Source organism: Dendrobates tinctorius, unplaced genomic scaffold (assembly GCF_039654945.1).
Source record: "Dendrobates tinctorius isolate UK_male_01 unplaced genomic scaffold, ASM3965494v1 ptg000032l, whole genome shotgun sequence".
Lineage (NCBI taxonomy): Eukaryota > Metazoa > Chordata > Amphibia > Anura > Dendrobatidae > Dendrobates > Dendrobates tinctorius.
The window spans coordinates 6267152-6291189 of NW_027361700.1; the positions used below are offsets into that span (position 1 = coordinate 6267152).

Consider the following 24038-nt stretch of genomic DNA (forward strand, 5'->3'; position numbering starts at 1 on the left):
CAGCAAAACTGTAGAGGCCAGAGGGTGCAGAGAATCTACACAATCATCAGGCGTCCTCCTGACAGCGAGGACGCCTGAAATACAGCACACCCCCGGAAGTGCGTCCCCTGGACCCGCCCCTCAGCGCCGCCCACCGCTGGAGAGAGGGCGTGGGAGGTGGCGTGCGCGAACCAGGAGGCGGGAGCCAGGAGCCGCCGTGAGGCCGAGTGGACGGCGGGCGCGTGACCGGACGGGAGCGCGCTGGAGAGGTAACGCTGCGGCGCGCGCCGCAGCAGCAGGGGCATCGGCGGGCATGCCCGCCGATGTGACAGTACCCCTCCCCTTACGTCCTCCCTTACTGAGATTGGCCAAAAACTTTTTCAGAATGAGAGGGGCGTTGATATTCTCCCGAGGCTCCCAGGACCTCTCCTCGGGGCCAAAACCCACCCAATCGATAAGAAAAAAGGTCTTACCCCGGACTCTTTTCATAGCCAAGATGTCCTTGACCTCGAAGACGTTGTCCGAGATCGCAGGTGAGGGAGGGACGATGGAAACAGGTTGGAACCGATTCAGGACTACGGGTTTCAAGAGCGAGACATGGAAGGCGTTGGGCACCCGGAGCGAAGCAGGCAACCTCAGTTTGTAAACCACTGCATTAATACGTCCAATCACTTCAAAAGGCCCAATGTACCGAGGACTCAGCTTGTAAGAGGGAACTCTCAGACGGATATGTCGAGTTGAAAGCCAGACCTTGTCACCCGGATGGTATGGGGGCACGTCCTTCCGTCTCTTGTCCGCATGTTTCTTGATTCGGACGTTGGCACTTTTGAGCGCGTCCCTGGTCTCTCTCCAAATCTGCGAGAATTCTTTAGCAAGAGAATCGGCTGCGGGTACTCCTGTAGAGGTGAAAAAAGGCAACGGAATACCTGGGTTCTGACCGGTTACCACAAAAAAAGGTGACTTAGTGGTAGATTCACTAGGATGATTATTGTGCGAGAATTCAGCCCAAGGTAAGAGCGCAACCCAGTCGTCCTGATGAGCGTTGGTGAAGTGACGTAGAAAGGTGGTTAACCCCTGATTAATTCGCTCCACTTGCCCGTTGGTCTGAGGATGATATGCGGAGGAGAAGTCAAGAGATGTACCCATAAGCCGGCAGAGTGCCCTCCAGAAGCAGGAGGTGAACTGGACCCCCCGATCCGACAGAATCCGCTGAGGAAGACCATGCAGCCTGAAGACCTGGTGGATGAAGATCTCAGCCAACTTCGGGGCGGACGGTAGTCCCGGTAAGGGAATAAAATGGGCCATTTTAGAAAAACGATCTGCCACGACTAAGATGGTGGTACATCCGGCTGAGCGGGGTAAGTCAGTCACGAAATCCATGGCAATCTGCTGCCAGGGAGCCTCAGGAACTGGCAACGGGTGAAGAAGACCGGCGGGCAAAGTCCTAGCCACCTTATTCTGGGCACAGATTGTGCAAGAGGCCACGTAGTCCATCACATCCTGGCGAAGCGTGGGCCACCAGTAATACCGGGACAGCAGTAAGAGAGTCTTCTTTGTCCCAACGTGTCCAGCAATTTTGGAGGAATGTCCCCAACCCAACACCTCTGTACGTCTGCTTGAAGGGACGAAGGTCTTACCGGGCGGAGGGATAGCAAAATTCACAGGAGCCACGGTGATCATCTTAGTCGGCTCGATAATATAGGATGGGACTTCATCCCTCTCTGAAGACTGCAACGACCTGGAAAGGGCATCGGCCTTGATGTTCCTATTACCCGGTCGGAAGCGAAGTTGGAAGTCAAAGCGGGAGAAATACAGGGCCCACCGGGCTTGCCGGGCATTGAGCCTTTGGGCAGACTGCAGATAAGCCAGGTTCTTGTGGTCCGTGAGGATGGTAAAGGGATGTACAGCCCCCTCGAGTAAATACCGCCATTCAGCCATCTTAATGGCCAGTAATTCTCGATCTCCAATGGAGTAGTTGCACTCCGCCGGTGAAAAGACTTTAGAAAAAAAACCGCAAGGGACCAGCCGTCCGGACGAAGCCTGCTGGGACAGGACCGCCCCCGCTCCAGTGGAGGAGGCATCCACTTCCAGGACAAAGGGTCTGCTGGTCACAGGCCGATGCAAAATGGGTGCTGACGAAAAGGAACGTTTCAGAGTTTGGAAGGCGTTTTCCGCTTCAGGGGACCAGGTATTGGGCTTCGTTCCCTTGCGGGTCAGGTCCGTGATGGGTTTGGTAACCGTAGAAAAGTGAGGCACAAACTGACGATAATAATTTGCGAACCCAAGAAACCGCTGGATGGCCTTAATCCCCACTGGACGGGGCCACTTGAGTACCGCACTGAGTTTTTCGGGATCCATCCTTAGACCGGAGTCGGTGACGACATATCCCAAGAAGGGTAGAGACGACTGTTCAAAAAGGCATTTCTCGATCTTGGCGTAGAGTTGGTTCTCTCGAAGGCGGTGCAAGACCAAGCGTACACTCTTGCGATGAGAGGGCAGATCGGGGGAGAAAACGAGAATGTCGTCCAGGTAGATGACTACACAGGAATAAAGTAGATCCCGGAATACCTCATTGATAAATTCTTGGAACACAGCGGGGGCATTGCAAAGGCCAAATGGCATGACTAGGTATTCATAATGCCCGTCACGGGTATTGAAGGCCGTCTTCCACTCGTCCCCAGCACGGATCCGGACCAAATTGTAAGCTCCCCGCAGGTCTAACTTCGTGAAGATCCGGGCTCCTCTCAGTCGGTCAAAAAGCTCCGGAATCAACGGAAGGGGGTAACGATTTTTGATGGTGATTTTGTTCAGACCCCGGTAATCAATGCAAGGCCGCAGTGATCCATCTTTCTTCCGGACGAAGAAAAAACCCGCGCCCGCGGGAGAGGAGGACTTTCGGATAAACCCCTTGGACAGATTTTCGTGGATATATTCCGTCATGGCAGAGGTCTCGGCTGGAGAGAGAGGGTATGTTCTACCTCTGGGAGGGACCGCTCCAGGAATCAGGTCGATGGGGCAGTCATAAGGCCGGTGAGGAGGCAGGGAATCTGCCTCTTTCTTGCAGAAAACATCAGCATAAGCGTGGTATGGCACAGGAAGACCAGGGAGGTCTGCAGACTTAAACTGAGGATGGGAACGAACCAGGGTACGTAAACAGTTTACATGGCAGGCGTGCCCCCAGCGCAGGATCTCTCCGGAGCGCCAGTCGACAACTGGCTCATGCCGCCTAAGCCAAGGTAGTCCCAAGAGAATAGCGTGGGATAATTGAGGCAGGACATAAAAGGCAATCTTCTCAGAATGAAGTGCGCCAATTTGCAGGTTTACTTCAGTGGTTACCGTGGTGATGAGCCCAGGAAGAGGTTTGCCATCAACGGAGGTGATTGCTCGAGGGTTACTTAGGATGACCACGGGAATCTGGAGTCTGTCAACCTCCTCCTGGTGGATGAAGTTGCCTGCCGCGCCCGAGTCCACATACGCCTCCACGGAGCTACGCCCCCGACCTGAAATAAGCAGAGCTGAAACAGTAAGTGGAAGAGAGGGGGTAGAATCACCTAGGGGGCCCTCTCCTACCTGGCCTAGGCGGATGCGTTTCCCGGTCTCTCAGGGCAAGTGCGTATGAAGTGATTGGCCCCTCCACAATAGAGACAGAGTCCCTTGGTCATCCTCTCCTTCCGCCGTAGTTCAGACAGCTTGATGCGATCTACTTGCATAGGCTCAGGGGTGGGGTTGCTAGGGGGAGCAACGGAGCGCGGAATGGGAGCTTGGTATAATCTAAAGGACCTCTTCTCCCTGGCTGACTCTCTGGCGCGTTCCTGAAAACGCAGGTCAATACGGGTAGCCAGGGAGATGAGATCTTCCAGGGTGGTGGGAAGATCACGCCCGGCCAACTCGTCTTTGATTTTACTAGAAAGGCCTCTCCAAAACGCACCAACCAGTGCTTCATTATTCCACCCCAGCTCTGAGGACAAGGTCCGGAAACGGATGGCGTATTGCCCTACCGTAAGGGACCCCTGGCTGAGGTTAAAAAGGGCCTCTGTAGAGGAAGCATGACGTCCAGGTTCATCAAAAACCTTACGGAATGTCTCCAAAAAACACTGAATGTTGGTCACCACCGGGTCATCCCTCTCCCATAAGGGGTTCACCCAAGCCAACGCCTCCCCCTCTAGATGGGAGATGATAAAGGCCACCTTAGCACGATCCGTGGGGTACTGTTGGGGTAACAGATCGAAGTGCAATCTGCACTGATTTAAAAATCCCCTACACAATTTTGGGTCCCCACAGTACCTGGGCGGTTTACCGAGACGGGGGGGAGGACAAGGGACGGCGTCCCGGGCTTGGGAGGAAGCGGCCGCAGAGGACTGCAAAGAAAGCAGCCGATCATCCACGGATGCCATATACCCCAAAATGTGGGACTGAGCATCGCGCTGTTGTGCGAGCTCCTGCTGGAGACTGACTAAGAGGGGTGCGTGCGCTGGGTCTGCGGTTTGAAGAGCGGAGAGCCGGGAGTCCATGGACTTCATGAACGACATGATACGGGTCTGGTTCTCTCTAAGGAAAAGCAGTTCCTTTTGAGTGGCAGCCGCGGCACCGGCGGGGTCCATGGCCTGATGATACTGTAATACTTTGGGGAACTCTACGTTAGAGAGTGGACCCTCTGGGTCACGGATCCGGAGCCCCTGGGCCGAGCACTCCAGGTGAAGACCGACCCCTATACAGGGATCGTTAGGGGCAGGGCCACAGAGGACGGAGGCGCGACAGCCGGAACCAAGAGGGACGGCTCCACGGACAAAAGGACTGGGAAGGTGACGGTGCGAATAACGAGAAAGGACCAGTGGCACAGGGGAGGAATACTACGGGAGAAAGGCACGTGGAAGACCAAGGCGGACTGGAGACAGAGGACGGCACAGGGGATGGAAGGAAGACAGCGCCCAGGCAGACTGGGTGGAAGGGAGACACGAGCCTGAGGACGACAGGGCGAAACAGGCAGAGAGAGTTTAACTACAGCAAAACTGTAGAGGCCAGAGGGTGCAGAGAATCTACACAATCATCAGGCGTCCTCCTGACAGCGAGGACGCCTGAAATACAGCACACCCCCGGAAGTGCGTCCCCTGGACCCGCCCCTCAGCGCCGCCCACCGCTGGAGAGAGGGCGTGGGAGGTGGCGTGCGCGAACCAGGAGGCGGGAGCCAGGAGCCGCCGTGAGGCCGAGTGGACGGCGGGCGCGTGACCGGACGGGAGCGCGCTGGAGAGGTAACGCTGCGGCGCGCGCCGCAGCAGCAGGGGCATCGGCGGGCATGCCCGCCGATGTGACAAGGAAGAGTGCAGTGTGGCACTTCTTTGTCCAAAATCCTACTGATGAGGCAAAGGTTACCTGTAAGTAGTGCGGAAGGACCTTTAGCCGAGGTAAACAACTCAGAAGTTTGAATACCAGTTGCATGCTTAGACATGCACTTGCAAGCGTGGACAGACTACAAAACCTCAGGTAGCACGTGTGCACCTGCTCCGACTGAAGGTATCCAGCAACGCTCCATCGCTTCCCCCACTGTAAGACCACCGCCACCATTAAGCACATCACCAGCACTAAATGTGGACGTGTTGTCGCAAGGCCAAAGCACTCAGGGAATCACAATGGTTTTGCAACACAACACTGAATCTAGGCCATCACCACCAATACCATCACCAACCCCCTCTCACTCCATCCGGTCCACCGCTACTTCCCCCATATGCAGCTCTCCAGTCCAGTTCACCCTACCAGACACTCTGAGTAGGGCAAGAAAGTACTCATCCTCTCATCCGCGTACACTTTGTTTGAATGCCTACATTGCCAAACTAATCTCATTAGAGATGATGCCCTACCGTTTGGTTGAAAGCGAAGCTTTCCGCGACCTCATGGCCTACGCTGTCCCACGCTATGACCTACCCAGTCGGCACTTCTTTTCTCGAAAAGCCATCCCTGCCCTCCACTGGCATGTGAAAGACCGCATTGTCCATGCATTAAAACAGTCAGTGAGTGGAAAGTGCACCTCACAACAGATGCATGGACCAGTAGGCATGGCCAGGGCCGTTACGTGTCCATCACTGTGCACTGGGTTAATGTGGTGGATGCAGGCTCCACTGGGGACAGCGGCGGTGGATCAGTGCTGCCTAGCCCACGGTATAGGAAACAGTTGGCTGTAGGCTTTCGATCCTCCTCCTCTATCAGCGAAAGCTAGTCCACAGAGCGCAGTCGCAGGAGCACTCCATCCGCAGCTGGCAGTGTAGAACATGAGGTGTCCTACTATGGAACAGCTAGTGGTAAGCGTCAGCAGGCTGTGTTAAAGATGATGTCTTTGGGCGACAACAGACACACCGCGGAGGTACTGGCCGACTCCTTGCAGCGACAAACAGAGTCATGGCTGGGCAGTCTACATCTTGAGGCAGGCAAGGTAGTCAGTGATAACGACCGTAATTTTGTGGCAGCCATAGCCCGTGCAAAACTCACACACATACCTTGCCTGGCTCACACTTTGAACCTGGTGGTGCAGTGCTTCCATAATAATTATCCGGAGTTAACATCCCTGCTCCATAAGGTGCGAAGACTGTGCTCACACATCTGTCGCTCGGCCGTACACTCCAGTCGTATGCAGAAGCTGCAGCGATTGCTCCACCTCCCCAAGCACCGCCTAATCATAGACGTTGCAACAAGGTGGAACTCCACCCTGCACATGGTTGAGAGGCTGTGCGAACAGAGGCAGGCTGTAATGCATTTGTCGGAGGATACACGGGCAGGCAGTTTGAGGGAAGACATGGAATTGTCGGGTGTGCAGTGGTCGAAGCTGAAAGACCTCTGTAAAGTCCTTCAGTGTTTTGAGGAATGCACACGGCTGGTAAGCGCAGACGACGCCATAATAAGCATGAGCATCCCACTTATGCGTCTGCTCATGCAAAGTTTGATGCACATTAAGGATCAGGCGTCTGCAGCGGAGGAGGAGGAGGGAAGTCTTGATGACAGTCAGCCATTGTCTGGTCAGGGAACTGTCCTGGATGAGGGGGAGGAAGAAGAGGAAGAGGAGGAGGATGAGGGGGATGATTATTTTGGGCAGGAGGATGCTTCTCAGGGGGCAAGAGAAAATGTTGGCGTTCAAAGGTCATGTACAGTGTTTGTGTGTGACTGTAGGGATGTGGATTTGCCAGAAAGTGCTCCTCCACCCACCACTGGCAGTGCATCATTGAGACCTGGAACATTGGCCCACATGCGCGATTATGTCTTGCGGATCCTAAAAAGGAACCCCTGCATTGCCAAAATGATGAGAGATGACTACTGGCTGGCCAGCATCCTCGATCCACGCTACAAAGGCAAATTATACAACATCATGCCACAGGAGAACCTTGAGATAATATTGGCTAACAAACAAGCAACTCTGGTAAACAGGTTGTTTGAGGCTTTCCCAGCACACAGCAGCAGTGCTTTTTCTCCCATGAGCCATAGTGGGCACAATGGAAGAGGTGTTCGTGGTGCACACAGCCGAAGTGGCCTTGGAGACAGGGGTTTAATGACCATGTTGTGGAATGATTTCTCAAGTACCGCTCACACGATTGCTAATACTGCATCGATTAAAAGTGACAGGAGACAGCAGTTGTCAACTATGGCTACAAACTAATTCTCCTCCCATATCAAAGTTCTCCCTCACAAGTCTTTCCCCTTTGACTATTGGGCCTCTAAACTGGACACCTGGCCTGAATTGGCACAATATGCCTTACAGGAGCTCGCGTGCCCTGCTGCTAGTGTGTTATCTAAAAGAGTCTTCAGTGCTGCTGGATCAATCCTGACAGAAAAAAGGACCCGTCTGTCTACCCAAAATGTTGATTATCTAACCTTCATTAAAATGAACCATGCATGGGTTGCAAAGGATTTCCCCTGATGACACATAGGTTGCCAGAAAACTGCCTCGCTTTTGTCCTCCTCTTCCTCGGACTTGCCCAATTCCGCCCTTTGCAGCAGCTGAATGCCCAACCAACACATCAACATATGCCATTTTTTAAACCTCCCTAAGAGGGCTGCCCCCCCAATGGCTGGGGTCAACACCTGGCGCACCTGGGCAAATGCCGTTGCTCTGAACAGGTGGATGGGCCCACAGATGGCCGACGGCACTGGCACAGGGCCCCTCATAGTACAATACAGTGTCTCTGATGGTGGGGGGACCCACTTGCCGTCAGACACACCAGCGTACTATGAGGAACCATGTGCCAGTACCGTCGACCATGAGTGTGCCCCCCCTGCTTGGTCATGGCCACAGCACTTGCAAGTTGCAATACTTCTCCCTGCTCCACCGCTGTGCAGTCTGGGCAGTTAAATCCTTCACAGGGACGGCCACTAGAAATTTGGTGTATTGATCGATGATGGTTAAGATGTAGCTATGCCCTGTCCTGCTGGCCTCTACCTTCAGATGATCAATGGCTACCATTTGTAATGGACGTCAACTTACAATCAGGGAGGAAATGGTTGAGGAGGTAAAAGTGGCTGGGACCCTAGGAGGTAGCGACCATGCTATTTTAGAATTTTGGATAACTAGAGGAGGAAGACCTGTGAAGACTCAGACGTCAAGGTTAGATTTCAGAAAGGCAGGTTTTAAGGGATTCAGAAAGAGAATTGGAGGGATCCAATGGCTGGATATCCTTAAAGACAAAAATGTCCAGGAAGGATGGAAAATCTTGAAAAAATGAAATTCTCAAAGCACAATTGTTAACAATTCCGAAAAGAGGGAAGAATAGGAAGCATTTAAGGAAGCCAGGATGGATGAACAAAGAACTTAAGCACATGCTAAAAAGGAAGAAAAAAAATGTTTATAAAATGGAAAGAGGGAGGCATATCTAAAGAAGAATATAATGCTGTCTGCAGAACCTGCAGGGCACAAATCAGATTATCTAAAGCTGACAATGAATTGAGGCTTGCAAGAGATGTCAAAAGCAATAATAAAGGATTTTGGGGATATGTCAAAAGTAAAAGAAAAGTCAAAGATGCTATAGAATTTTTACAGGATGAAAATGATGAAATGGTAAGACAGGATGTTGAGAAGGCCGAACTTTTAAATTCCTATTTTGCATCTGTTTTCTCTCAGAAAGGAAATGTGACATCAACTGTTCTTCACTGTCCTATTAAGGGAATAGAAGAATCCAGGATATCTATAAACAGAAAGATAGTGAGGAAACACTTAGCTAACCTAAATGAATTCAAGTCTCCAGGTCCAGATGAATTACACCCCAGAGTACTGAAGGAGATAGCAGAAGAAATTTTTGAACCCCTCTCCATAATCTTTGAAAATTCTTGGAGAACAGGAGAAGTCCCAGAAGACTGGAGAAGAGCAAATATTGTTCCTATCTTCAAAAAGGGGAAGAAGGTGGACCCAGGCAACTATAGGCCGGTGAGTCTGACTTCTATGCCAGGAAAGATCTTTGAACAAATTATTAAACAACATGTATGTCAGTACCTGGATAAGAATGAAGTGATTAAACAGAGTCAGCATGGGTTTGTAACTAGTAAGTCATGTCAGACTAACTTAATTTCCTTCTATGACGGAATCACTGATTGGGTGGATCAAGGAAATGCTGTAGATATAGTATATCTTGACTTCAGCAAAGCATTTGACAAAGTATCTCATACAATCCTTATTGAAAAAATGACTAAGTATGGAATGGACAAGGCAACTGTTAGGTGGATTCATAACTGGCTCAGTGATCGGACCCAAAGAGTGGTCATAAATGGCTGCACATCCAGTTGGAAGAAGGTCTCAAGTGGGGTACCACAGGGCTCTGTCCTGGGCCCTGTATTGTTCAACATCTTTATCAACGATTTAGATGAAGGAATTGAGGGTAAACTCATTAAATTTGCTGATGACACAAAGCTAGGAGGGATAGCTAATACTAGAGAAGAGAGAGAGGATTCAAAAAGATATAAATAAACTGGAGAAGTGCGCAGCAACTAACAGAATGGTTTTTAACAGGGAAAAATGCAAAGTACTACATTTGGGCAATAAAAATGAAAAAAGCATATACAGAATGGGAGGAATAGGCCTAAGCAACAGCACATGTGAAAAAGACTTGGGTATACTAATAGATCACAGACTGAATATGAGTCAACAGTGTGATGCAGCAGCAAAAAAAGCAAATGCAATTCTAGGATATATTAACAGAAGCATACAGTCTAGATCACGTGAAGTCATTATTTCCCTCTACTCCTCTTTGGTCAGACCTCATCTGGAATATTGTGTCCAGTTTTGGGCACCACATTTTAAAAAAGACATCAACAAACTGGAGCAAGTTCAGAAAAGAGCAACCAGAATGGTGACCGGTCTGCAAACCCTGTCTTATGAGGAAAGGTTGCAGGATTTGGGATTGTTTAGTTTGCAAAAGAGAAGACTGAGAGGAGACTTAATAGCTGTCTACAAATATCTAAAGGGCTGTCACATTGTAGAAGGATCAACTTTATTCTCATTTGCACAAGGAAAGACTAGAAGCAATGGGATGAAACTGAATGGGAGGAGACACAGATTAGATATTAGAAAAAACTTTTTGACAGTTAGAGTGATCAATGAGTGGAACAAGCTGCCACGAGAAGTGGTGAGTTCTCCTTCAATGGATGTCTTCAAACAGAGGCTGCACAGACATCTGACTGGGATGATTTAGCGAATCCTGCTTTGAGCAGGGGGTTGGACCAGATGGCCCAGGAGGTCCCTTCCAACTCTACGATTCTATAATTCTATAATTCTACAAGCGGATGCAGTGGTGCTTTATGATCACCTTTCACAGTTATGATAGTTACAGACGTGTGACATTCTTGCCACCATTTTTCAATGTCTCCTCTCATGCCAATCCAATATAATCGCCTACGGCCTGTGACTTCTGTCTTTGGCACTCCAAAATGTCCAGAGACATCGATAGGCAGTGAGGACCATGTCTACATCTCTCCCTGTGATCACAATTGGATGGAGACGAGTAACGGTGATGTGATCCACGCTACTGCGATAAAGCAATCCTTTCTTCACAAAGAACCGTTTTCGCTGTCTCCACAGACACAGTAATTGAGGGTCTGCATCGCCTCTGCAACATCTACCGGGAGGTTTTCCCGCGATGAGTAATTCCCAAATTTCTGCTGACACTTGACTTTCCGTCTGTACTTGTAACCATGTAGTTTCCAGTAGCGGAGAGTCTGGGCTGGCTTACTGAGATTGAAATATATACGAAGATTTAAAAGTACCACAACACTGTATACTGTTGTACGCTTCGACTGCCTTTCCCATTTTCTACTTGTTAAATTCTGGTGTAATACATACTGAGCCTGTGAGTGTCTGACTCTGGAAGTATAGATGGAAATTTACAATTACCCATAGACTGGATACACCTGGTATGTGCTGATACAGTACCTTGGTTCCAAATTTTGTATTACGGTATCATCCATAGTGAGTGAGCGTGTGTGGTTTACGCCTTCTATATATATGGTGAACTGGAGATACCAATTTTTACCCTATACTCGATACAGCTTGTGTCTTGTTATACAGTACCTTTGTTCGACATTTAGTATTACGGTCAAATCCATACTGAGTGAGCGTCTGAGACTGACTACGGGACTATGTATACGGAGATTTCAATTGTACCCTATAATATATATACTTGCTATTTTGTTATCCAGTACCTTTTTTACAACATTTTTTTTATGGTCAAACCCAGACTGAGTGAGCGTCTGAGGGTGACTCCGGAAATATATACCGAGATTTTAAATTTGGCCAACACTGTATACAGCTGTACGCTTGTGTTACATTACTCATTTACAGCTTTTCATATTCTTGTGTAATCCATACTGGGCCTGAGAGCGTTTGTGTCTGCCTCCTGAAATGTATACGGAGATTCAGAATGTTTACACTATACTATATATACACCTTGTATCTGGTGATACTGTACCCTTTTTCACCTTTTATTTTATTAGGTAGTCCATACTGAGCCTGTGAGCGTCTGTGTATGACTTATGAAATATATACGGAGATTTACTGTTATCCCTAGACTGTATAGAGCTGTACGCTTCTGATACAGTACCATATATCTGCTGGTATTTTTGGTCAATTTTCTAAAACATGAGGAAGTATGGTTGAAGAGGATGTGGGCATGGGGGGCCACCTGGTACTGATGGTGGTGGTGGTGCATCTGCTGGTAGTGCCAAAAACACAATAGCAGCTAAGGCAGGAGGTGTTGAGCCTGCATCATGGTGTAGCTCTGGAAGGCCTGTAAGACTCCATTTTCTGGGAGTAGGTAGACTGCTTTTAAAGCCGGAGCATCAGGAACTGTTTTTGGCTAATATTGCTGAAACAGCCTCCAGCTCTATCTCCTCCTCTTCTGAAGTTTAAAAAAATGCAAGCACTGAATCGTAAGTGCAGGCTTCTGGTCAGGAGCAACCACTTTCCTTGTGTCCTTCACGCACACCAAAAGTGAAGGATGCGGCAGCACACACTTCAGATTACTACATGGAGCTCTTTTCACATACCATGCCTGGGTTAATTAAAAATGGGGCCCATCATATACTGGAGCATTGCAAATGTGGGACATCAGACACTGGAGCAGCATTTACGGGGCCCTTTATACACTGGAGCATTACAAATGGAGCCCATTATATATTGAGCATTATTAGGGCCCATCATACACTGGACCATCATCCATAAGGCCCATCAAATACTGGAGCATTCCAGATTGGGGACATCAGACACTGGAGCAGCATTTACGGGGCCCATTATACACTCGAGAATTAGAAATGGAGCCCATTATATGTGGAGCATTATTTGGGCCCATAACACACTGGAGCATCGTCCATGGGGACCATCATATACTGTAGCATTATGTGGAGCTCATCATATACTGTATGGAACATTATATGTGGCCAATTCTATATGGAGAAATATATGGGGCTCATTATTCTGTATGGCGCACAATGTGGTGGCCATAATACTGTATGGAGTAATATACTGTCCTTTTTTTGAGCTATTGTACAATTTAAAATAGATCAGTCATGTCATGTAAGCAGTGAAGTATTTGTCATTGTACTATACCTATATTTCTGTGCCGTATTGGAGCATCATGAGTTGTGGTATGTGCTAAAGGAGCGCACTGACACTCTTTGGCCCAGGGCACACGAAAACCTGGAGCCAGCCCTACCCCCCCACAACTTTAGCCTAATAACCCCCTGTTTTCAATGCATAACTATTATTATGAAGTAAATTAAGGTTGACAAGCTTCAGTAATAAGAATTGATGTTTTTGGCATTGAAATGGGCACTGTAGGTGTGTTTACTGTCCTCCACTCCCTGCCGACTTTGCTTCACCATTGACTTGCATTGGGTTTCGTGTTTCAGTCGGCCTCCGACTTTTCCCTATAGTCGGCCGATTTCGTTTGACCCGACTTTTGAGAAAGTCGGGTTTCATGAAACCCGACTCGACCCGAAAAAAAGGAAAAGTCGCTCATCTCTACTTATAATGGAACAAAAATATGAAATTCCTAATGCAGATGTGAAATGAATCTTAGGCCAGGCTCAAACAGGCGTATTTCCCGCTCCATATATGGATCGCAATGCCTGGACTTACTGTGGGGACAGAATTGTAAAGGATAAACAGTTCGTGGGATGCAGTGAGTAACCGGAGACAGAGAAGGGGTGAACAAGGATTTACTGAACAAGCAATAACAAGTAGTACTCAATGCAGGGAGGAAAAGACAATCAGAAAAAGAATATACAAAACAAGACAACTTATCGGTTGTAGTTCTGGCAGGGGCAAGGCTGGAAAATCTCCCTCCGGCGTCTCAACTGATGTACAAAGTCTCTGGTTCTGCTACGGAGATACGAGTAGCACTGCCGCCCGACAGTGCTGATGGATTCAGTTCTGCTTGACTTGGGTGCACCGGAACGTAGAAACAGTCCTTTATGTGGATTCCTCAGAAATGGCGCCGGACACGGGTCATGCGCACATGTACAGGCCGCAACAGCCCACGGTCTTTCGGAGTAGTCTTTAAGCAGTCTGTCTTGTATCTCAGGTAAAACAGGGGTATTGAACAGTGCGGGAACAGATGGTAACTCAATAGTGTCACGACAAGTCTTAAGGTCAGCACACTGAGGTATGGGAAAAGTGGAGTTGTCAGCGCAAGCAGCAAAGAGGGAGTCAACAGTCTCCTGTCACCATCCAGCCAAGTCTGGTCTGTACCCGTGCTCAGGTCTCCCTATATACCCCCTGCTGTCTGACAGAAAGGTCTCTCCCTTTCAGAGGAAACCTCCCCCGCCAACAGTGGTGAAAGCCCCAATAGTTCCGGCCTCAAAGGGCACCACACACCACTGACTCCGTCTCGACTCATCTTCTTACACCATCATGGGTAAATATGAAGCCGTAAGTCCAAACATTTTTTTTATGGATAAAACATGTACCCATCATAGTCTATGGGAATGTTCATATGTCCTTTTTTTCTTGGATTGTAACACTGTGCCGATCATGAGTTTTTGGTGCGTTTTTGACGCTGTGTATTTTTGCTGCATCAAAAACATTGCTACTTACAGTTCCTGCAAAGTGGATGGGATTTATAGAAATCTCAGGTCCACTGTGCTTTTTTTACTTAGCGTAATCTGACCTGTGGTGCATTTTTCAAATCCGCAATATGTCAATTTCTCTTGCGGGTATTCTGAGTTTTCTGTGCAGATTTTCCCCATAAACTTGCATTAGGGGTGAAAATTCTGCAGGTATAAAATGCGCGTTTTTTAAATACCTTCCCGCTGTGGAAAAGCATCAAGAACATATGTAATTCGCACTTAAGTATTTCAATCATGTCAAGTATATAACAACAAATAGTCCAAGAGGTTAATAGGGCACTTCAACCATAAATATACAACTAGTCCCTCATGAAAAAATGAAGGGCATAAGAAGAGATCCTACTATGAAATGTATTTAAAAGGTATATATTTTATTGAAAAAATTCTAAAAACAAAGTGAAATAACAGCAAGATAGCCATGACAGGGGACACCAGATCAATTGATTATAATAGGCTATGACGTCATACAATGTAGCACAATATAAGTAAATACACATAAGCAAATGGGGATCCTGAGTAACAATTATTATAGACAATATAGGGCTCTTAAATAGAATAATCCCCTAGCACAGTGGCTGAAAACAACACAATAGATCCCACCAATATGCTGCATAAATTAAGTGTACCATACAAATGCTGGCAAAGCCCTGAAGGTGCTAACAGGCCACCACACTGAGGTAATATCAGATGAATAAGCTCTGTTACTATGGACCATGAAGTCAGTCCGTGGATGTAACAAATTGAAAAGAAGGAGGTGCAAGAAGGAGCTAAGTATTATATCTACCTGGGGCGCTAGGTCTCCAGGTGTCCCCTCACCCCAATGCACGTCGCCCCCGAAAGAAGCCAATGTGTCAGTTTTTACAACCCTTGTTGCATCAAATTTTCTTATTTAAAAAAAAAAATCGTAGCTTTTAATACCCATTAAGCAACACATGGGCGACAACTGTATGCTGTTTTTCATGGAGCCATTGACTTGCATTGGCCAGTGTCACCACCCGACACACCCAGGCAAGGGCCATGGCCCTTTGCCATTGGGGACATGGGCACCAAATGGGCCCCCCCAATAACCTCATCTCCCCATTCCACTTTGCTCAGTCTCTCAATATATGGGGCCATTATACTGTATAGAGCATTATATGAGGCCATTATACTGTATGGAGCATTATATGGGGCCATTATACTGTATGGAGCATTATATGGGGCCATTATATACTGTATGGAGTAATATATGGCACCCATTATACTGTATGGAGCACTATATGGGGACATTATACTGTATGGAACAATATATGGGGCACATTATACTGTATGGAGCATTATATAGGGTGATTATGCTGTATAGAGAAATATATGGGGCCCATTATACTGTATGGAGCATTATACGAGGCCCATTATACTGTATGGAGCATTATATGGGGTCAATACACTCTATGGAGCTATATATGGGACCTATTATACTGTATGAAACAATATATGGTAACCATAATACTGTATGAAGGACTACATGGTGCCCATAATACTGTATGGAGGGCTATGTGGTGCCCATAATACTGTATGGTAGACTATACTGTCTGGTCTAAAATGAAAAGTATTCAGTCACTGTGTGTGACTCTGTTTTGAATCCCCCCCAGGGCACGCATGTGTGCGCTGCGAGGAGTCACCGGTTTCTGAGATATTGTAGAATTTGCAATAGATAGCACTCATGTATGTAAGAAGTAGGGTAAGTGAAATCTTTGGCATTGTACTATATCTATATTTCTTATCTGTGCATTAAGAATCGTGGTATGTGTTAAGGGGCCCACTGAGCTTCTTTTACCCGGGGCTCATAAAAATCTGGAGCTGGCCCTGATAGAAGAATATATATTTGTAAGAGGTCTGAGATCCATCAGTAGAAATGATAAATGGCACAGAACAGAAAAATGGACATGTGAACCAGGCCTAATGGGTAGGAGAACATTATTTTTGCTAGACATTAGAAAAATGTATGCCACACTGATAGGAAAAAGGGACGCAAAGTGCAAAAATGGATGAAAATGTGATTTGCCACACTGATAAAAAAAAATGGAATTTTTTTTTTCATATGCAAAATTACATAGACGTCTAAATGGCATGGCAATGTCTTGTGCAGGGAACCGTATGGCATTGCACAAGTCAGTAAGCGCTCCATGTGATCTCATATAGTGATTGCCTGAGGTGTTGTATTCTCCCCCTGAAGCAATGCTTGGAACATGCCATGAGAATCCATTAAAAAATAGCTTGTGTCATGAATCTAGCTAGCTAGCCTAAGGAAGATTTCAGACACTGACTATGGCTGTAACAAGCTGCTGACCAATGCGATTTTACTGAGCTAAACTTAGATCATCATAGACCCCGATAATCACATCAAGGCTCCATTCATGTGAAACTACGCTTCCAGTAGAGATGAAAATGGCTATGCTGATGCACATCAGCCTGATGTTGGCCAGAAGCACACTTTTGATGAGCAATGGTCTCTAGATGTAATTTAGTACTACTGAGTTGTGGCTTATAATTGCCAGGTCAAACTAGCTTATAGTCGAAGGTTATTCCCATGCACCATTGATAAAATTGTGCTTGCGCAGTGGGGCCTCCCACCAGGTCCATAGGGTGTAGAAATTCAGAAAAATCCAAGGCAGCATAAAGTAATCCTTAAAACAGTGACCTTTATTCTAATATTTAAAAAGTGATTAGACAAAGAGATTTTCCAAAAAAGTGGTAAGTACTTGTCAATTTTACCAGAGTTTTTGGAAACTTGTGAACCCCCCCCCCCACACACACAATGTGTGAACATAGCCTTAATGTTATTGTGAAAGCCATCAAGTCACATTGAGGCCATGTTCCCACATAGAGTAAATGCTAAGTTTTTACTGCGGCTTTTTTTAGTATGCAAAAAAATCTGCACGTTTAGGCTGTGTACCCAAGTAAGCGTTTTTTTCCGGCAGAAATGCTTAAAAAACACTAACAAGAAGCATTCCATTCATTTTAATGAATTCCGCACTTTTTGTGCACGTTGATGTGTTTTTTTCCCCAAAAAAAACACATCGCGGTAAAAAACGCAGCACGCTCATTAATTTTGCGCAAAAATCCATATTTCTAACTATATTCTATGAGCAGCAGGATGTTCCTGTAAAAAACGCATAAAAAAGCACAAAAACGCGCGTTTTTCCTGGGAAGGAGTCCGCTTTTTTTCTGCATACGTGGGTACATAGCCTTAAAGTCGCTGTTGGACATTTGTTTGCATTTTTTTTTCCTCTATATGCTTCTATGTGGAGCCTGAATAAGTATAAAAAATGCAGTTGTATTTTAAGTACAGAACCAAAGCTTTTTGATATTAAAAACAAAAAATAAACTAAAAACACTTTAAAATATGCACCAGAGCGCATCAAATAAAGAGGAAATTGCATAAATGCACTAATCAGAGAAGACTGTTTTTGCATATTTTGGTGTGGATACTCCTGTAGAAAATAAGATAAAAAGCAGCAGTAAAAAAACCCCCACAATTTATGCTGCGTGTGAACACAATCCAATTGTCAGAAGACAAGATAAAGAAGATAGGCTTGAGTTTGTGAGATATACCTGCCCTGATTTGGATATTGTTCCACTTAAGTCCTTTCTCATTTGTTTCATGCCTTTTACCTATAATATGGGAAATTTCCCCTGAGAACTCGACTGATAAAATGCCGCCAGACTCCAGTAATTGCTCTCCTTGACACTTGATAGTTAATTGAATAACCCCTGTTATATATTTGCTCTTGATTAATTTGGAGTGTGTGTTTTGAGAGAATGTGCCACGCACTTAAATGAAGCACGCACGGCTTGATGAGCTTTTTATCGAACAGCATTTTGCTTGTTTGTGCATTAACCGACTGGCTGTAAGTCTGACAGATAAATTCCATCATAGTATAAGAGCCTTTAACCTTTACATCCCATACGAAATGTTCTGCTTTTGATTTCCACTTATTTTCTGGTTCATTGCATAAATGCAGTGACCTCTGCATCATTAGAACTGACCAAGTGACATTTTATTTCATCATCTGGATGGGCCAAAATATTATAAGTAGTGTACAAGTCAGGTGGATTAGATAAAATGGCTAACCTGTGCCCCATAGGAGGAGGCTCAACGCTATCAGATGGGATCAAATGGGTTCAATACACCATATTTGGTATCAGAATTTACTCTATATACACTGGCTGTTGTCAAAAATTCTCCCTCAGTTTTACATTTTTAACATATATTTTACATTTTTATCAAAAAATATGAATCCTAATGGGATATCTTTCTACTTTGAAGAGACGTTCTAGGGAATAAATGTGGCAGCAATTGTTATAAAAAAAAAAAACTTAATAATTTACATCTATTTAAAATTCTGAATGATTTTAGCAGTTTCTATTCTCTTAACATAGTACTGGATGTTCAACACAGCAGGAAACCTATTGCAAGAAGTCACAGTATTACGTAACCTGGCCATTGCTAGCCTCCGCCTCTAAAGGCCCCTTCACACACAGCGAGATCGCTGATTTTGTGATGCAACAGCAATCTCGCTGTGTGTGGCACGCATCAGCGACCCCCCCGCCGGGTATCGCTGATCGTGCTCTAATGTCCTGCGCCATTTTTTGATCGTTGGCCTCTCGCTGGCCAGCACGCATCGCTGCGTGTGGCAGCGGGAGAGCAACGATCAGCAAGCTCCCAGTGCTGTAAGCAGACGCTGGGAGCTGGTATTCAAGGTAAATATCGGGTAAATAAGCGCGCTGCGTGTTCGCTCTGGGAGCTGGTATCCAAGGTACACAGCAGGTAACTAACGCGCGCGCTTAGTTACCCGATATTTACCTTGGATACCAGCTCCCAGCGCCAGCACGCAGGTATCCAAGGTACACAGCGGGTAACTAAGCGACGTGCTCGCTTAGTTGCCTGATATTTACCTTGGATACCAGCGTCCTCGCTGGTCCTGATCGCTGGTGAAATCTGCCTGTTTGACAGCTCACCAGCGATCATGTAGTGACACACCAGCGATCCTGATGTCGGGAAGGTGGACTGACGTGTGGACCTCTCTGTAGTAGGAGGGCAAAGGTGTAGTGTATTGTAGGTGGACTGTTATAGTGAAAAATGGGAAACAGCTGGAGATAGAGAGAGTGTAATATTGGAGTTTGACCACAAGAGGGCAGTGGAGAGTGTGAGGATAGGACTAAACATCAGCCATTGGCTAAAGAAACTGTCAAGTCATGGTGGGCGGGGTTACCAGAACGAGAAGGATATAAAAGGTTGAGAGAAGGTTCTGGAAGGATCAGTCAGTGAGAGGAGCGCAGGAGATAGGAAGATCTGCTGAGGAGAAAAGGACAGGAAAGAAGCTCCTGAGGTGAAGCTGCTGTGGTGTATTGCTGTGGTCGTCAGGAGGACAGCCAATAAAAACGGACCTGTTGAACACAAATTCTGTCTCCGTCTCGTGTCTGTCTGCGGCAAGAAGCAGACCACCCCCCGTCGGTTACCCCACCTACACTGACAAGGTCATATCGTTGTCAGGATCGCTGGTGCATCGTTTAGTGTAACGGGACCCTTAGCCGACCTTATTCAAGGTGGGTAGGAAGTCCTCCTCACATTATTTCTGTTTCACCCCTGCACCTTCTCCCTGCTACCTGCATCATGTACGCAATTCATTTAACATATAGAGATATAGGTGCACAAATCTGCAGTCACATGATAGCATAATGTAGCTAGTGGGGAGAAAATCATAACAAGAACTTGACAATTTAAGAGGAATTTAGTTGTTCAATTCTCGCCCATCCTTCTCTTTTACCGACCCAGTGTACATACACACACGAGTGTCCTCAACTTGGGTTAAATGGCCACAGCAGCCTTTTATTAAATCTTACACACACAAACCTGGGGCCACCACAACAATAACAACCCAGAACATTATAAGCATTGTACACATTACATGAAAATAACAGCTCATATGTCTAGTCCAGACACAAACTCAGCAACCTAACAAATATCCCTGGCCGCAACACACCAGTCAAGATGAGGTATTAATATGATTTCCCATAATTAATACCGCTGTCCTGTCAGGACTAGAGTTGAGCGATACCATCCGATACTTCAAAGTATCGTATCGGATGGTATCGGCCGATCTTTAAAAAAAGTATCGGTATCGCCGATTCCGATACCGGAAGTCCCATTCAAGTCTATGGGACTTCCGGTATCGGAATAAGAAAAACCCTTTCCTGCCCTTGTACAGCCTCTCTGGGGTCTGTACGGGCCTTTCGGGGGGCTGTGCCGGCCTGCCAGGGGGTCTGTGCAGGCTCCGGTGGTCTGTGCCGGCCTGCCGGTGGTCTGTGCAGGCTCCGGGGGGCTGTGCCGGCCTGCCGGGGGGCTGTGCCGGCCTGCCAGGGGGTCTGTGCAGGCTCCGGTGGTCTGTGCCGGCCTGCCGGTGGTCTGTGCAGGCTCCGGGGGGCTGTGCCGGCCTGCCGGGGGGCTGTGCCGGCCTGCCGGGGGGCTGTGCCGGCCTGCCGGTGGTCTGTGCAGGCTCCGGGGGTCTGTGCAGGCATCGTCCGATGGGACTACAAGTCCCATCGGGCGATGCCTGCTACCATGACAGTGATTGACACATTAGCCAATGATGGGACAGTAGTAGTCCCATCATCCGGCTAATGTGTTAAATGTAAAAAAAAAAAAAAAAAAAAAAAATTACATGCTACATTCATACTACATACTACATACATGCTACATTCATACTACATACTACATACATGCTACATTCATACTACATGCAACATACATACTACATATATACTACATGCATGCTACATATATACTACATGCATGCTACATACATACTACATATATACTACATGCATGCTACATACATACTACATATATACTACATGCATGCTACATACATACTACATGCTACATGCATGCTACATACATACTACATACATGCTACATATATACTACATACATACTACATATATACTACATGCATGCTACATATATACTACATGCATGCTACATACATACTACATATATACTACATGCATGCTACATACATACTACATGCTACATGCATGCTACATACATACTACATACATGCTACATATATACTACATACATACTACATATATACTACATGCATGCTACATATATACTACATGCATGCTACATACATACTACATATATACTACATGCATGCTACATACATACTACATGCTACATGCATGCTACATACATACTACATACATGCTACATATATACTACATACATACTACATATATACTACATACATACCACATACATACTACATGCATGCTACATATATACTACATGCATGCTACATACATACTACATATATACTACATGCATGCTACATACATACTACATGCTACATGCATGCTACATACATACTACATACATGCTACATATATACTACATACATACTACATATATACTACATGCATGCTACATATATACTACATACATACTACATATATACTACATGCATGCTACATATATACTACATACATACTACATATATACTACATACATGCTACATACATACTACATATATACTACATGCATGCTACATATATACTACATGCTACATACATACCACATACATACTACATACATGCTACATATATACTACATGCATGCTACATACATACTACATATATACTACATGCATGCTACATACATACTACATGCTACATGCATGCTACATACATACTACATACATACTACATGCTACATACATACCACATATATACTACATACATACAATACATTCATACAATACATACATAGACATACAGTACATATAACATAGAGTAACATACTTACCAATACTTGTCACATTGTTCCCCGAAGCCATTGTCGTCTACGGAATAAATATTAACATAACAAACCACAAAAATACTCACCCACGATCCGAAGCAGTCCACGAGTGTGTCCCACGACGATCTTGGGTAGAGAACTGCAGCATCAGCTGATGCTGCCGTTCTCTACGGGCTGCAGGAATCCAATGACGGAAGGTAGGTATCCTTCCGCACTGTATTCCTCCGCCACTTAAAAAAAAAAAAAGTCCCTAGTCTCACTTTATGCCATTGCTGTGTGGGAATTTCCCACACAGCAATGGCATAAAGTGAGACTAGGGACTTTTTTTTTTTTAAGTGGCGGAGGAATACAGTGCGGAAGGATACCTACCTTCCGTCATTGGATTCCTGCAGCCCGTAGAGAACGGCAGCATCATCTGATGCTGCAGTTCTCTACCCAAGATCGTCGTGGGACACACTCGTGGACTGCTTCGGATCGTGGGTGAGTATTTTTGTGGTTTGTTATGTTAATATTTATTCCGGAAAGACAATGGCTTCGGGGAACAATGTGACAAGTATTGGTAAGTATGTTACTCTATGTTATATGTACTGTATGTCTATGTATGTATTGTATGAATGTATTGTATGTATGTAGTATATATGTGGTATGTATGTAGCATGTAGTATGTATGTAGTATGTATGTAGCATGCATGTAGCATGTAGTATGTATGTAGCATGCATGTAGTACATATGTAGTATGTATGTAGCATGCATGTAGTATATATGTAGCATGTATGTAGTATGTATGTGGTATGTATGTAGCATGTAGTATATATGTAGCATGCATGTAGTATATATGTAGTATGTATGTAGTATGTATGTAGCATGTATGTAGTATATATGTAGTATGTATGTAGTATATATGTAGCATGCATGTAGTATATATGTAGTATGTATGTAGTATATATGTAGCATGTATGTAGTATGTATGTAGCATGCATGTAGCATGTAGTATGTATGTAGCATGCATGTAGTATATATGTAGTATGTATGTAGCATGCATGTAGTATATATGTAGCATGCATGTAGTATGTATGTGGTATGTATGTAGCATGTAGTATATATGTAGCATGCATGTAGTATGTATGTAGTATGTATGTAGTATGTATGTAGCATGCAGTATGTATGTAGTATGTATGTAGTATATATGTAGTATGTATGTAGCATGCATGTAGTATGTATGTAGCATGTATGTAGTATGTATGTAGTATATATGTAGTATGTATGTAGCATGTAGTATGTATGTAGTATTTTTTTTTTTTTTTTTTTTTTTTAACATTTAACACATTAGCCGGATGATGGGACTACTACTGTCCCATCATTGGCTAATGTGTCAATCACTGTCATGGTAGCAGGCATCGCCCGATGGGACTTGTAGTCCCATCGGACGATGCTTGCACAGACCCCCGGACATCAGCACAGCCCCCCGGCAGGCCGGCACAGCCCCCCGGCAGGCCGGTACAGACCCCCACAGGGTGCACAGCCCCCCGGCAGGCCGGCACAGCCCCCCGGCAGGCCGGCAGAGACCCCGGGCAGTCCACACAGCCCCCCGGCAGGCCGGCACAGCCCCCCGGCAGGCCGGCAG

The 24038-nt window shown here is 46.0% G+C and overlaps 1 long non-coding RNA gene across 1 annotated transcript in view; it reads right to left on the minus strand.

Annotated features, from left to right (window-relative positions):
• LOC141086673 (uncharacterized) overlaps positions 1-18280 on the minus strand; it is a 62199-nt gene extending 43919 nt beyond the window's left edge. Inside the window, exon 1 of the long non-coding RNA XR_012231632.1 lies at positions 18163-18280. This is a non-coding gene — a long non-coding RNA (uncharacterized lncRNA). The remainder of the gene's footprint in view (positions 1-18162) is intronic.
• Positions 18281-24038: the final 5758 nt, after the last annotated feature.